The following is a 14,627-nucleotide window of genomic DNA, read 5'->3' on the forward strand; positions in this document are numbered from 1 at the left end:
CAAGCGTGCAGCGCGAGGCAAATCATATTGCAATTTGTTTAAAAATGGAGGAAACCTTTTCTTCACTATAATTATTATAAAAGATATTAACATATGACATTTTCGAAAAACTCCTAGTGGCTTGATAACATTTGTGTGCATTCAATAGTTTGTTCATATAAACATAAAACCACTCAAATATATAGGCCTACGTATTTTAACACTCATAATAAGACAATACCCTTTTTATTAGCATCGTTTACATACAGAAAACTGAAAATATGTCCAAACAAACCATTCGTCTGGAGTGAAAAAATTATTTTTAAAATGAAAGGGACACATCTTACCAAGATTTTCAATTATTTTCCAGTAAATTTGTTAACTATGTTCATAGAAAAACATTTAAAGACCGCCCAGTTTTATACATTAAATTCAATTGTTTTATTTGGCAAGTTGTTGATTTCATAATAGTTAATGCGTTGAATGTTTAAAAACCCGAATATGTTGTTTATATTTTTAAAGTTCATTTGAGAGGGGGAGGGGACGCTGAACCTTTTTTTTTTTTTTGCTTTGGGCTTTACGTCGCACCGACACAGATAGGTCTTATGGCGACGATGGGATAGGAAAGGCCTAGGAGTTGGAAGGAAGCGGCCGTGACCTTAATTAAGGTACAGCCCCAGCATTTGCCTGGTGTGAAAATGGGAAACCACGGAAAACCATTTTCAGGGCTGCCGATAGTGGGATTCGAACTTACTATCTCCCGGATGCCTGAACCCTTTTGATTCTCCCTGGATACGGCCTTGTCTGTTGACATGAAAGCAGATACAGTATACCAATTGACTGTCTGTCTGTTCTTTATGCAAATCCATACCGTTCCACCAATCTGAACCAAATTTTGTATATTTACCCTTTAGGACCCCAGGTAACCCCATCTACAAGAAATGTTAACATCCCTCTCCATTCCCTAAATTTAGGCCCTTTGGATCATTAGCATAGGCTAATATAGGCTAAATATAGAATTTATCATACCAAGAACGAGAAAGCTCATTTTAAGCCTCACGGATCAAATAACAAAAAACATGGCTTTCGGGGCCCATAGGGCCTTACCAAGTTAAGGGCCTACAACCAACCGTTACAGATATTGGCATCACACTATCCCACTCTATGAATCGGATGAAGAATCACCAGCCGTAATCATGGCAACGTCAGCTCAAGAATTTTACAATAGAATACAGGCATGGTGTTCGAAGCAGGCATGTGCGTCAAGGTAGGCTAGCCCAAGGAGAGATTCTGCTACACATATGACTGGATAAAACACTGTGGAGTTAGTGTGGCAGAAAAAAATAATCGAAAATAGTATTGAATCCATAGGTTCCGGGATCGATGAGATGAACATTGGCACTCTGAATATCGTTTAAGTCCGAGTTCAAACCCCATCAGCATGAGGGTGAGGGGTAAAAAAAGTCAAAAACGTCCAAGATTGGGGGGGGGGGGTGAAGTATAAAAGTAATCGAAAACAACCATTATTAAAATAGATTCCACAGTTTTCTGGGTCGCTGAGATGAATAGTCATACTCCAGGTGTCGTTAAAGTCCAAGGTCAACCGCATCGACGCGGAGTGAGAATGGTGAAAAAGAACGTATACAAAATAACCGAGATTACAGATGAATGTGTATGTTCCAGCATAGCCCTCAACTAACATTGTACACATACGGCTTACTATCTGGGGGCAGAACTCCCATAACTGCGTTTAAGTCATAGTTCAGCCCCAGCCGGAATGGAGGTTGAGAAAGGGTGAAAAAGAATGTCCAAAATGGCCAAGATTATGGATGTATGTGTTATATTCCTGCATAGCTGTCAACTATACTTGTTGAACACGGCTTACTATACTATGTGGAAAAAAATTATGTGGGATACGACACCCCTCGCGAAGGGGACGAATCGAAAACGACGTACTGTATATTATTGATGAATCCAGAGTTTTCAGGGTAAGTGACCGGGAAGCGCCGGGTTATATAGCTAGTATATATTGCTTGACGATAACAGTCACCATGCTCGACGACTGGACAATTAATTCCATGTCAGCAATAAAAATCTAAATTATTGAATACCCCTCTCACCCCCATGCTGATGGGGGTTGAACTCCTAGCGCATATGTTATGTACAGTATTCACACAGAATTAATATTCCCTAATGCTTGTTGTTTAAGGGGCCTAACATTTAGGTCACTGGCCCCTAATATTCAGTAATTTTTCCTCCAAATGAAAGATCAGAGATACGACTTATGTACCTCTATTGCTGTGATACAAACAGATAAATTTGAATTATATGTGGAGACGGTAGGTTAACAATAACAAGGGGGCTAAAACCGAGTTTCTGTTAAGCAGGAATGAGAGGCGCTGGCCTTCAGACCCCAGGTTCGATCCTGCTTCAGTCCGGTGGTATATGAAGCCTTGTGTTGGTAATTTACTGGCACGTAAAAGAATTCTGCGTTACATAATTCCGGCACCTCGGCGTCTACCAAAAACCGTCAAAAATAGTTCGTGGGGCGTAAAAGCAACAGCATGATTTAATAGTTTTTTAAGTCATTTCCCGTTAAGTTACGTACAAACAAACTTTCCACTTAATCTCAGATCAAATATTTGACTCATACCTTACTCTGCTTGTAAGCATACAAACAAGTTTTTTTAAATGACGTCCATGTTTTAAAGATATTTAAAGCACAAATATTCAAACACTATTTTACACAAAAACTGTTTTTTAACTCTTAACTGGTATAATGGTGCACGTCAGACTCCAGAAATTTACTATTAAATTTGTTGCTGTTTATTGAATTTAATTAGTTGAAACATGTTTTCACATGTCACAGCAAATTTAGGAAACAAGATTACAAATTCAGAAGAAAATACCAAAACACCGAAATTAATCTTTAAAAAAAGTGGACCTTCCTATTTTTCTCAAAAATCTATAAACGCAACTTCTAATGATTACTTTTCTGCTATGTCAGTCTCTTATAACGAACCTACAATCGGAAAAAGAAATGAAATTAGATTCTCAAGGCGGTTTAGTCTTTGTAGTAAAAGGAAAAAGAGCATAGTTGACTATAGCACAGTGTTGTGGTATTTGTCGCATGGATTCTCACACAGAGAACATGTACATTCTTTGTTCGGTTCATGATATTTTATGTTTTTGCAAATTTTGTGATGGAAGCCATGTACGGCGAGTCTAGTGATTACGTTTCTTAGTTCGTGATTTTCCCGTGTCCATCGTCTATCGGTCATTGCTTCCTTTGCGTAAAAATCCAGTGGTATGTCCTGTTGCTTCAGATGCTTCTGCTCAAGTACCTTCTCCATTTGCAGGGTGGATGGCAGGTGTAGTTTGAATCGGAGGTCTTCTATATAGAAAAGTTCCCTTGCTAATTCATATATAATTTGGACGGTGACGATCTTGCCACGCCCAGTGCTCTCTTAAGGAATCGTGCTTTCACTTTTTCTATCGTGGTGAGGTCTGTTGTGGTTAGCCTTTCCCACAGTAGCTCTAGGCCGTATGAGATAGTGGGAGTTATTTTGGCGTGGAAGAGTGGCATTGCTGTTCGTAGTGAGAGTTTGGTTATGTTCTTCAGATCGTATATTCCTCTGATGGCACCTGTTGCTCGTTCCTTTATGTGGTGTCTGAAAGAGTGGCACGTTGTTTGCAGGGTGACGCCGAGGTACTGACCGACGTGAGATGTTCTTCGCCGAGAGTCATTGTTTTCCGCTGCTAGTTTTCCTCCTTTTCGGAAAGCCATGTACACTGTCTTTCTCTGGTTTATGTTGAGATCGTTATCAACTGCCCAATTGTGAAGGTTGTTTAGGACTTTCTGTAGCTCTGATTAATGCGACTCAAAATGACAGCTCCATAACTGGGTATAACAGACCAAGAAACAGCGCAGCGATCTTACCACGCTTTTACTAAAGGTCAAATAGAGCCACCTTCACCGTATGGAGCCTACAATCCAACTGAAAGGTACACACAGGTACAAAGATGTAGAAACCTAGACTCGCAGACGTATGATACCAGTTGGAGGTTAAATATTCTGAACAACCGCCGTCATGATTTCACTACTACAAAACATTGCCGTCACTCGTCGACAATCGTCTGTCATCCACCTCCACTGGCACTTACCGGTATTTCTTTTTCATCATCTTACTATGCTACACTTCATAATATTGTCCCCTGTTTATTTGAAAAGTCAAGGGATTTTGAAGTGTAAAAAGTTAACGTTTACACTCTTCTTGAACTTCTTCAACAGCAGTGGCAGTGGGCTCTTAGCTCGTGAACATCCGGTTCTCATGTATATTCACGCATTCATGGATAATTCAAAATTGTTTCCTTTGTTTTGATAGATTTGATCAATCGATCAAAAGCATTCGACTTAAATAGAATCTTAAACAAATTGTCAAATATGTTTAATTATCCTCGTAATCAATACACATGTAGTCCTTTCATCTGACAATTTGCTACATCTTCACTTAGAAATAACTGATGCCAGAAAAGTCAGAAGAGTACTCAGATAAGGAGCAACCATTGAGTGGTGTAACTTGCAGCAGGAAGGAAAAGGTGTATATATGTTTATACAATGAATATACTCCTGCCAATTCCTCATTCGAGACCATCAAGGCTTGTCATGTAGTGAATGGCGTGTGGCATATGAAGTTTAAAGCAAACATGTCAGCAATTAGATCAGTACCAGGAAGATCTCATAAGGATCCCCTTTGTAGGCACTGCCTCAAGCTGATTGAAAATCTTGCGCATGTTCTGGGATCTGGACCTCGTGGTGAACGTGTCATCATAACATCCGCTCATCACTGGCGTAGCCGGGGGGGGGGGGGGGGGCGGGCGGCAGGGAGGCCGGGCCCACCCCAAAATATTTCCTGAACCTAGAGCGAGGATCAGCCGTTGTTTTACGTACGGTACGAACAACTTAAAAACTTACGCCGAAATATTAAATTAACGTAGCGACAAAGAATATACTAGCAAGGCTCAATAGGGCCATACAAAATTCTCTATATTTGTACTGCTTTAATGAAAGGAAAACACTTAGGATTGTGATGCGCGGGGATATTTCCCTGTAGAGGCCTCAGTATTGGGAATGCCACCGTGTGTTGACAAATGTCACGACATGAGGAAAGGGGCAATTAGTAAGGGATTACTCAGTAGGGGAACGGAATGTAGCAAGACAATCGCGGATGCGTGCCTAAGTTCGATAGGTAGGCCTATAAGTAGGTTAGGGAACAGATTGGAACCTCAAATGGCACCATCAAAACTATTTTGTAATTGGCGGTGGTGATAATTCAGTTCCAATGGTTCTATCTTCTCATCAGGACGGCCCAGGCTTGAATCGCAGGCGATGCATCAAACTTTTTAAAAATGGGAAGTCACGTTCTATCGATATGGATTCTACTTAAAACACTAGACCCCGTCCCTTACCTATCTTTATACTTTTGAGTCATAACCGCACACGGTGGTGTATTTTGAGTATCCAACCATTCACCGGGCTTACCTTGTACCTTAAATGGTGAGTGGATGCAGTGGCGTACCCCTTGGGAGGGGCTGTGAAAAGATTTTTTTCATTTTTATTTAGAATTTGCTTTACGTCGCACAGTGTCTTATTTCTTTCAATCAATCACTACTGATCTGCATTTAGGGCAGTCGCCCAGGTGGCAGTTTCCCTATCTGTTTTCCTAGCCTTTTCATAAATGATCGCAAAGAAATTGGAAAATTATTGAACATTTCCCTTGGTAAGTTATTCCAATCCCTAACTCCTATTCCTATAAACGAATATTTGCCCCAATTTGTCCTCTTGAATTCCAACTTCATCTTCATATTGTGATCTTTCCTACTTTTAAAGACACCACTCAAACTTATTCGTCTACTGATGTCCTCCCACGCCATCTCTCCACTGACAGCTCAGAATATACCACTTAGCCGAGCAGCTCGTCTCCTTTCTCCGAAGTTTTCCCAACCCAAACTTTTCAACATTTTGAAACGCTACTCTTTTGTCGAAAATCGCCCCCAAAAAAAATCGAGCTGCTTTTCTTTGGATTTTTTACATATCCTGAATCAAGTAATCCTGGTGAGGGTCCCATACACTGGAACCATACTCTAGTTGGGGTCTCACCAGAGACAAATATGCTCTCTCCTTTACATCCTTACAACCCCTAAATACCCTCATAACCATGTGCAGAGATCTGTACCCTTTATTAACAATCATATTTACCGCATGTGGTTACCCCAATGAAGGTTTTTTCTTATACTAACACCTAGGTACTTAAAATGAACCCCAAAAGGAACTTTCACCCCATCAACGCAGTAATTAAAACTGAGAGGAACTTTTCCTATTTCTGAAACTCACAACCCGACTTTTAACCCCGTTTATCATCATACAATTGCTAGAGGATTCGATCCTGGGATCCCGAAAACCGGGATTCCGATCGCTTTTCAATCCCGTACATTTCGGGATCCCGGGATTTTCGGGATTGACATTTTTTTAAATTTGCAAAAGAGACTACGTGAAGCGAAACTCTCAGTGCGTTATTTATGCGTCTTTTCGGTGTGTAAATGCCTGTTCTTGTTTAGCGCATGAGTCCATCCCCTATGTGCGTAAAAGTCTGACCACAATTGCGTGCATTGGTACATTACCTCTCCCGTGTGAGTGAGATAAGCGAGTGCCTTCTTGAAATTTAGCGTCAAAATGGCGCTTATAGCTTTGAATAATCCAGTGCAGTTGGAAGAGTCCGATTTCGAGCTCATCGATTAAATCATTAAAGTCTTGGCTCCAGTCAAATTAACTGTAGAAGTACTCTGTCGCACTGATGCGTATTTATGCACAACAGGTGATGCCCTAAAGTTTGTTTTTAAGCTGTTAAATGACAATAGCTCCGAGTTGGCTTCGAAATTCAAGATACATTTACACAAGCGCATGAAAGATCGCCGAAGAAATGAGTTGAGTGGCGTATTATGCTACCTACAAAATCCTCATAGTGACAATGGCGTTGGCGTTCGATGATGAAATAAAGCGTATATATTTTCAAGTCTGAGCAAAGTCCTGATAAAAAACACATTTGGGCCGATGACCATCGATGTTAGGCCCCTTAAAACAACAAACATCATCACAAGCAAAAACACATTGTTTCTTTAATTGAGAGATTAAATGGTAAAAAAAGACGAAGAGGAAGATCAAAATATGCAAATCTAGCCTAGAAATACGGAAAAAAAGGCGATTTGACGCTCAAAGAAAAACTTCAGCTGGAAATAGAAAACAGCATGAAAATTATGTCTCCTGGAGCATTAAATGAAAATGAATTTTCCAGAATTGTTAAGAAAGAAAATAACCTATACAAGTCTTCAAGTTCTACTCGGAGCTACAACCTAGAGCAGGCTTATAAGTATTTACTAACGATTCCTCCAACTTCCATCGAACCTGAACGCGCTTTCTCAGCAGCTGCATATATGAGCTACAAATTGAGAAGCAGGTTTGGTGATGAGACACAGGACGCATTGTTATTTCTCAGATCATATTTTCGCAATTCAAACTAGAATGTTGCTATTAAATTAGTTTTCTTTATATTTACGAGAAATGTGACTGGTAAATGTTATTTTTAAATACTTTTGCTAAGAAATATTCTACCTACTTATGTTGTTACATGAAAGTCATCTATTTAGTCTATGTTCAGAGAGATTGTTGTTAATTTCTATAAAGTTTATTTGCATACTTTGTTACATAAGGTTTGTTTTAACTTTATGTAAGTTTAAAGAGATCTCACTGATTCTTGAAAAAGAATAATTTTAACATTGAGACCGAGTGATTTTAAATCTGGTTATTCTGACTAAGTCTGATTAGTTAAGAGTGATTAGATTAGCTAGGTGTATACCGTAAAATATGTTTATTTTGTCTAAAATTTGATTTTCTGATTAAACAGCTGATTTCTGTGAGAATATCTTTTTTTTTTTTATTTGTAACTTTCAATCCCTGGATAATCCCGGGATCGACTAAGTGTAATCCCGAAATCCCGGGATTAGAAATAAGGGCCGGGATCGAATTCCCTAACCATTGCCCACCGTCCATCTCACAACACTATCGAGGTCACCCTGCAGCCGTTCACAATCTTGTAACTTATTTATTACTCTGTACAGAATAACATCATCTGCCTTATCTCTGATTCCACTTCTTTACACATATAAGAAAACATATAGGTCCAATAATACTGCCTTGAGGCATTCCCCTCTTAATTATTACAGGAGCTTCGCCTACTCTAATTCTCTGAGTTCTGTTTTCTAGAAATATTCATTCAGTCACTCTTTTTTCTAGTCCAATTGCACTCATTTTTGCCAGTAGTCTTCCATGATCTATCCTATCAAATGCCTTAGACAGGTCAATCGCAACAGTCCATTGGGCCTTCTGAATCCAGGATATCTGCTAGATCTTGCTGAAATCCTACCAGCTGAGCTTCAGTCGAAAAACCTTTCCTAAACACAAACTGCCTTCTGTGAAACCAGTTATTAATTTTGCAAACATGTCTAATATAATCAGAAAGAATGCTTTCCCAAAGCATTCTTACATACAATGCATGTCAAACTGACTGGCCTGTAATTTTCAGCTTTATGTCAATCACCCTTTTCTTTATACACAGGGGCTACTATAGCAACTCTCCATTCATTTGGTATAGCTCCTTCAACCAAACAATAATCAAATAAGTATTTCAGATATGGTACTATATCCCAACCCATTGCCTTTAGTATATCCCCAGAAATCTTATCAATTACAGCTGTTTTTCTAGTTTTCAACTTTTGTATCTTATTGTAAATGTCATTGTTATCATAGGTAAATTTTAATACTTCATTAGTATTACTCACACCCCCTATCTGGACATTATCCTTGTAACCAACAATCTTTACATACTGCTGACTGAATACTTCTGCCTTTTGAAGATCCTCACATGCACACTCCCCTTGTTCATTAATGATTCCTGGAATGTCCTTCTTGGAACCTGTTTCTGCCTTAAAGTACCTGTACATCCTCTTCCACTTTTCACTAAAATTTGTACGACCACCAATTAAGCTTGCCATCATGTTATCCTTAGCTGACTTTGCTAGATTCAATTTCCTAGTAAGTTCCTTCAATTTCTCCTTACTTTCATAACAATTTCTAACAATTTCTTTCCAGTCTGCACCTCCTCCTTAGTCTCTTTACTTCTCTGTTATAATATAGTGGATCCTTAACACTGCTTACCACCTTTAAGGGAACAAACCTATTTTCACATTCCTCAACAATTGCTTTGAACCCATCCCAGAGTCTGTTTACATTTTTATTTGGCATTTTCCAACGATCATAGTTACTTTTTAAAAACTCCCTCATGCCTGTTTTATCAGCGATATGGGTCTGCCTAATAGTCCTAATTTTAATACCTTCCTTTCTTTCACATTCATTTTTTACTACGAATTCAAATATAGGCCTTCATGTGTTATTTCGATCAGTTAATTCAAAATAAGGTTAATATGCAATTCTAAGTTCTTATCAGACTCATAAACGATGTAATTAAAAATCAGTATTGTAATCTGGTTGCTGCAGAGCAGTTAACAAATAAAGTCATTGTAGACGACAATTAACGACAATGAGCGTAAAACATATCTCCTGTCGCATAAGTGCCCGAATAGTACGTTGACCTTACTTTAGTATATAGCTGCTTCTTTGTTACTTTTTTGTATCGCATCATCAAAGAGCTCTATTATTGTCGTGAGGTACACGTACGGTACGGTCGCAGAGTTATTTTTGTTCAAGTTTCGTAGAGCGTAAGTTTGCAGAATAAGTCTTCTTTTTCCCCATTATAAACAAAGATAATAGCGGAGAAATTGCGGAACATCAAGGAAGTCGACAAGAAAAAAAAATCTGAAGTGAAATAGCTAAAACATACGGAATACCGCTATCAGCACTTTCAATGTTCTGAAATAATCAAGATTGAAGGTAAGAAGACTGAACAACGGAGGCGAATTCAAGGAGCAAGGCACACGAAATTAGAAGATGAGTTAATAGAGTGGTTTCATAATGCCCGTTTAAATAATATTCCAGTGGATGGGCCACTGATAAAAGAAAAGGCCAACGAACTGGCATTGAACTGTGGACTGGACTTCCAGTGTTCGAATGGCTGGCTGCAATGATTCAAAGAATGGCATAACATCACTTGACAGACAGTGAGTCGCAAAAGTAGAAGTGGTTACACAGAAAGTATGAATGAATGGCAGGAACGAGTGGCATCGATTTTAGTAAAACATGCACCCAAGGACATGTTCAGTATGGATGAGACAGCTCTCTTTTTTAAAGCCCAACCAAAGAGAACTCTTGCTGTGAAAGGACAGGCTTGTCACGACGGGAAAGCTTTTAAGGACAGAGTGACAGTAATGCTGTTGTGTAACGCAGATGGCAGTGAGAAATTACGCCCTCTCATTATAAGCAAGTTCGCAAAGCCCCGCTGTTTTAAGGGTGTGAAGAAATTTGCGTGTAATTATAGATGTTCTAAAAATACTTAGATAACAGGAAATTTGTTCCGTGAATGGCTGCTGTGTTTGAAAAAGGAAGCTGACATGTAAAGATTGCAATATTCTTCTTATTCTGGATTGATGCGCTGCCCACAACCATGATTGACTGCAACTTCAAAATATCCAGATCTCCTGTACTTGCCGGCAAACACTACCTGCCAAATGCAACCACTGGATCAAGGGATTATTTACTGCGTGAAACGTGCATATCGGAAGCGGCTCGTTCATGAGAGAATTATCAAGAAATGTGCCCTACTCTGATATCAGGAAGTGGAATGTCATGGATGCTATATGGACTATAGCTGTGGCTTGGGACACTGTTACACCATTTGTTATAAAGAATTGCTTACAGAAGTGCGAGTTCTTTGCAAACGATACAGAAGAAACCATCGTGGCCGATGCGGATAACTGGGACTGGACTGATTTACAACAGCATTTGGAGTTGGAAGAAACTTTCAAAGACTTTGTGAATCAGGTACCAGTAAGAAACATTCTCCGACATGTGTGAGCTAACGGAAGTGGAATCGCAAGCAGACGAAACATCGGAAATGGTTAAAGACGCAATGACAGCCTTATTGATTCTGGACAGTGTTATCGCTACCAGCAATGCCCCAGAAAATGTGAATGCAATGGATGCAATGAAAGATCTTATTTCGACAAGTTACAGAAATGCCCTTAAGCAGAGTACCATTGACTCTTATTTCAGAAAAGAATGACACTTTCAGTGTTTGCCCAATAAGGTAAAATGTTTACAAGTGTTTTTGTTGGAACTTAATTTCTAAGTTGGCTACTGTATTAGAATACTTTTATACCAGGCCACACTGTCACAGAGGTGACAACCTTTGAAACAGATTATCAGTAATCACCCTCCACCCCCAAGAAAAATTTAGAGTCAAGTCCAAAGCACGCTCGTTCCTTCTCGATAATGACACCCCTTTTGCTCTTCCCTCTAGCAATCTATTCAAAATTATATCATATTGCACAACAACATTTGCACACAACCTGTTAGTTCTGTGATAAAACATTTCTTGTACCTTGTTTCTCACGCACAAGCTGATTTTCAGTGTAGTTTTTCTTAAAGCATCCTTCCCACTGTGATGGCATCTTCGTCTTCTGAATCATAAGCGATTCCAGTGCAGATATGCTTAATGTAGGCCTAACTTCTTATTACTTCTCTACCATGATTGAACTCTTATGACAATATCTGGTAAATATATATCAATTAAATTACTTAACACTATTACTTTCTTTACAAAACTTCTGCAGTTTAACGATAACGACTTGTCTTCCTATACTCTCATTCATAACCACTCCCAAGTCTAGCCTGTTTCTCTGAAAGTAAGGAACATAACCAGGAATAGTAGTGAATAGTAGAAATCCAACCTCATAATATATGTTGTGAACTAACCAACCCACCCCTAGAAATATATTTACTTTTGTGTAAGGTAGCATCCTGCTTCACAAATTTACTGAGCTCATACACTTTAAGCATGCCATGGACCTATGGGAGTAACGCAGTCTCACTTCCGTTTGACAGGTGACCGACTCCTTGCAAACAACTTTGCTAACAAAATGGAATTCGATGGGAAGCTATCAATGTAAATGGAGCTTATGGTGGGAAGAAAGTTGAACTGGCTGAGTCACCAAAGAGGATGCACCTGGATGTGTTAGATGATAATGATGTTCGGATAAGGGGAGAATAGAGATAGATTATGAAGTGTTCTTTACAGATGTTAAAAAAAAAGAGCAGTGTGGTGTAGGACTGTTAATCAGAAACACAATGTCATTTCTGTTAGGCATGTAAATAAGCCAATGATGTAGGTAGATATGGTAATTGGAGGAATTAGGACGAGAAGTGTCTCAGTGTATTCAACATGCGAGTGTGCAGATGAGGAGGAAATTGACTAGCTTTATGAAGCACTGAGCAACATCAGAATCAGGATCAACAGCAAGCTTAGGACAGTGTTAATGGGTGATTTCAATGTGACATCTGGAATATTGTATTTTTATTCTTTAGAAGGTACTTTACGTCGCACTGATACAGGTAGGTCTTATAGCAACAATAGGATAGGAAAAGGCTCAGTGCAGTTGGAAATAGAACTGAAGGATATGAGAAGGTGATGGGTGTATGTGTGGAAGGTAACAGGAATGGAAAGAGTTAGCTGGACTTCTGTGCAACTTTAGGATTAAGGCTATTCACTGCTACACAGGGATGGGAAGGGGCACCACATCCATAATAGACTGTATCATTACATACTTTGAATTCAGGAAATCTGTTAGGAATGTGCAGGTATTCAGGGGATCTTTTGATGATACAGACCACTATGGCATTTGTAGTGAACTAAATATCCCTAGACCTAGGAGAGAGAAAGTCAAATTTGTCTGCAGTCAAATTAGGGGAGAAAATCTCTCCAAGATGAGGAATGTCGACAGAAGTACATGGATATGATTATTGATAAGTTCTGAACAATAAACAGTAACCAGTTTCAGGATATAAAAGAAAATGGTTGGCATATAGGAATGCTGTAGTAAAAACAGTAAGAGATTGCCTAAGAACAACTGTGTGTATAGATGGAAAAAAAAAAACTGATGAGTTGGCCGTGCAGTTAGGGACGCGCAACTGTGAGCTTTCATCCGGGAGATAGTGTGTCGAACTCCACTGTCGGCAGCCCTGAAGATTGTTTTCCGAGGTTTCCCATTTTCACACCAGGCAAATGCAAGGGTTGTACCTTAATTAAGGCCATGGTCGCTTCCTTCCCACTCCTAGCCCTTTCCTATCCCACTGTCGCCATAAGACGTATCTGTGTCACTGCGACATAAAAAAAATAGGAAAAAGCCAATATCTTGGTGGACTGATGAAGTGAGAGCAGGTTGTAAACTTAAAAAGGAGGTGTATCATATATGGCTCGTAAAAAAAGAAAAGAAAAAAGAGGACTGAAGCAGGTAGGGAACTGTACATAGATGAAAGAAACTGAGCAAAACAAATAACTGTTGAATCCAACAAGTCGTGGGAAGATTTCGATAATAACCTGGAACGGCTATGTCAAGCAGCAGGGAAACCTTTCTGGACAGTGTAAAGATACTCAGAAAATGAGGGTAAAAATGAATTGAATTGTGTCTTAGGTAAATCAGGTGAACTCATAACAGATCTCACGGAATGGAAGGAATATTTTGAGTATCTCCTCAATGTAAAGGGTAAACCTCCTGGTGACGTCGCAAACAGAGCTCATGGGAAGGAGGGCAATGATTTTGGTGAAAGTACACTTGTGGAAATAGAAAGGAAGGTAAACTCCATTGTCAAATCAACAGGAATTCGACCCGTAATGGTAAAATTTGCAAACATAGGGATAATAATAATGTTAATGTTTTCACGCCCTCAATAACTACTTCATAGCATTTCTGGAGCTGCTTAGGTGGTGGAATTGTGTCCTGCACGGGGTTATTTTTGTGCCAGTACATCTACCGACACAAGGCTGATGTATTAGAGCACCTTCAAATACCACTAGACTGTGCTAGGATCGAACCTGCCAAGTTCGGGTCAGAAGGCCAGCATCTCAACCGTCTGAGGCACTCAGTCCAGCAAAAGGCAGGGATGAAATGGCTTCTAAGAGTAATAAGATTAGCATGGAATGTTAATAACGTACCATCTGATCGTACAAAAGCCGTAACTGCACTATCCATAAGCAAGGGACCGGGAAGGATTGCAACTACTATCGAGGTATTTCATTAATCAGTATACCAGGCAAGACGTTCACTGGCATTTTGGAAGGGAGGGTACGATCAGTGGTTGAAAGTTAGTTGGATGATATCCAGGGTGGTTTCAGACCATAAAGGGGTTGTCAGGATCAGATTTTCAGTATGTGCTATGTAACTGGAAGATGAAACGAGAGGAATAGACAGTTATGTTCTGTAGATCTGGAAGTTACATGACAAGAGTACTGAGGGAAAAGATGTTTGCCATTCAAGGGGACTATGATTTCTTTTAATAATCTGCTCTGAACCCCAAAGGAATTTATGTTGACACTTGGGCCCCAGTGAGAATTGATGGTAGAATGAGTTCTTTGGTTCAAGGT

The sequence above is a fragment of the Anabrus simplex genome, chromosome 13, assembly GCF_040414725.1.
Source record: "Anabrus simplex isolate iqAnaSimp1 chromosome 13, ASM4041472v1, whole genome shotgun sequence".
NCBI classification, from domain to species: Eukaryota; Metazoa; Arthropoda; class Insecta; order Orthoptera; family Tettigoniidae; genus Anabrus; species Anabrus simplex.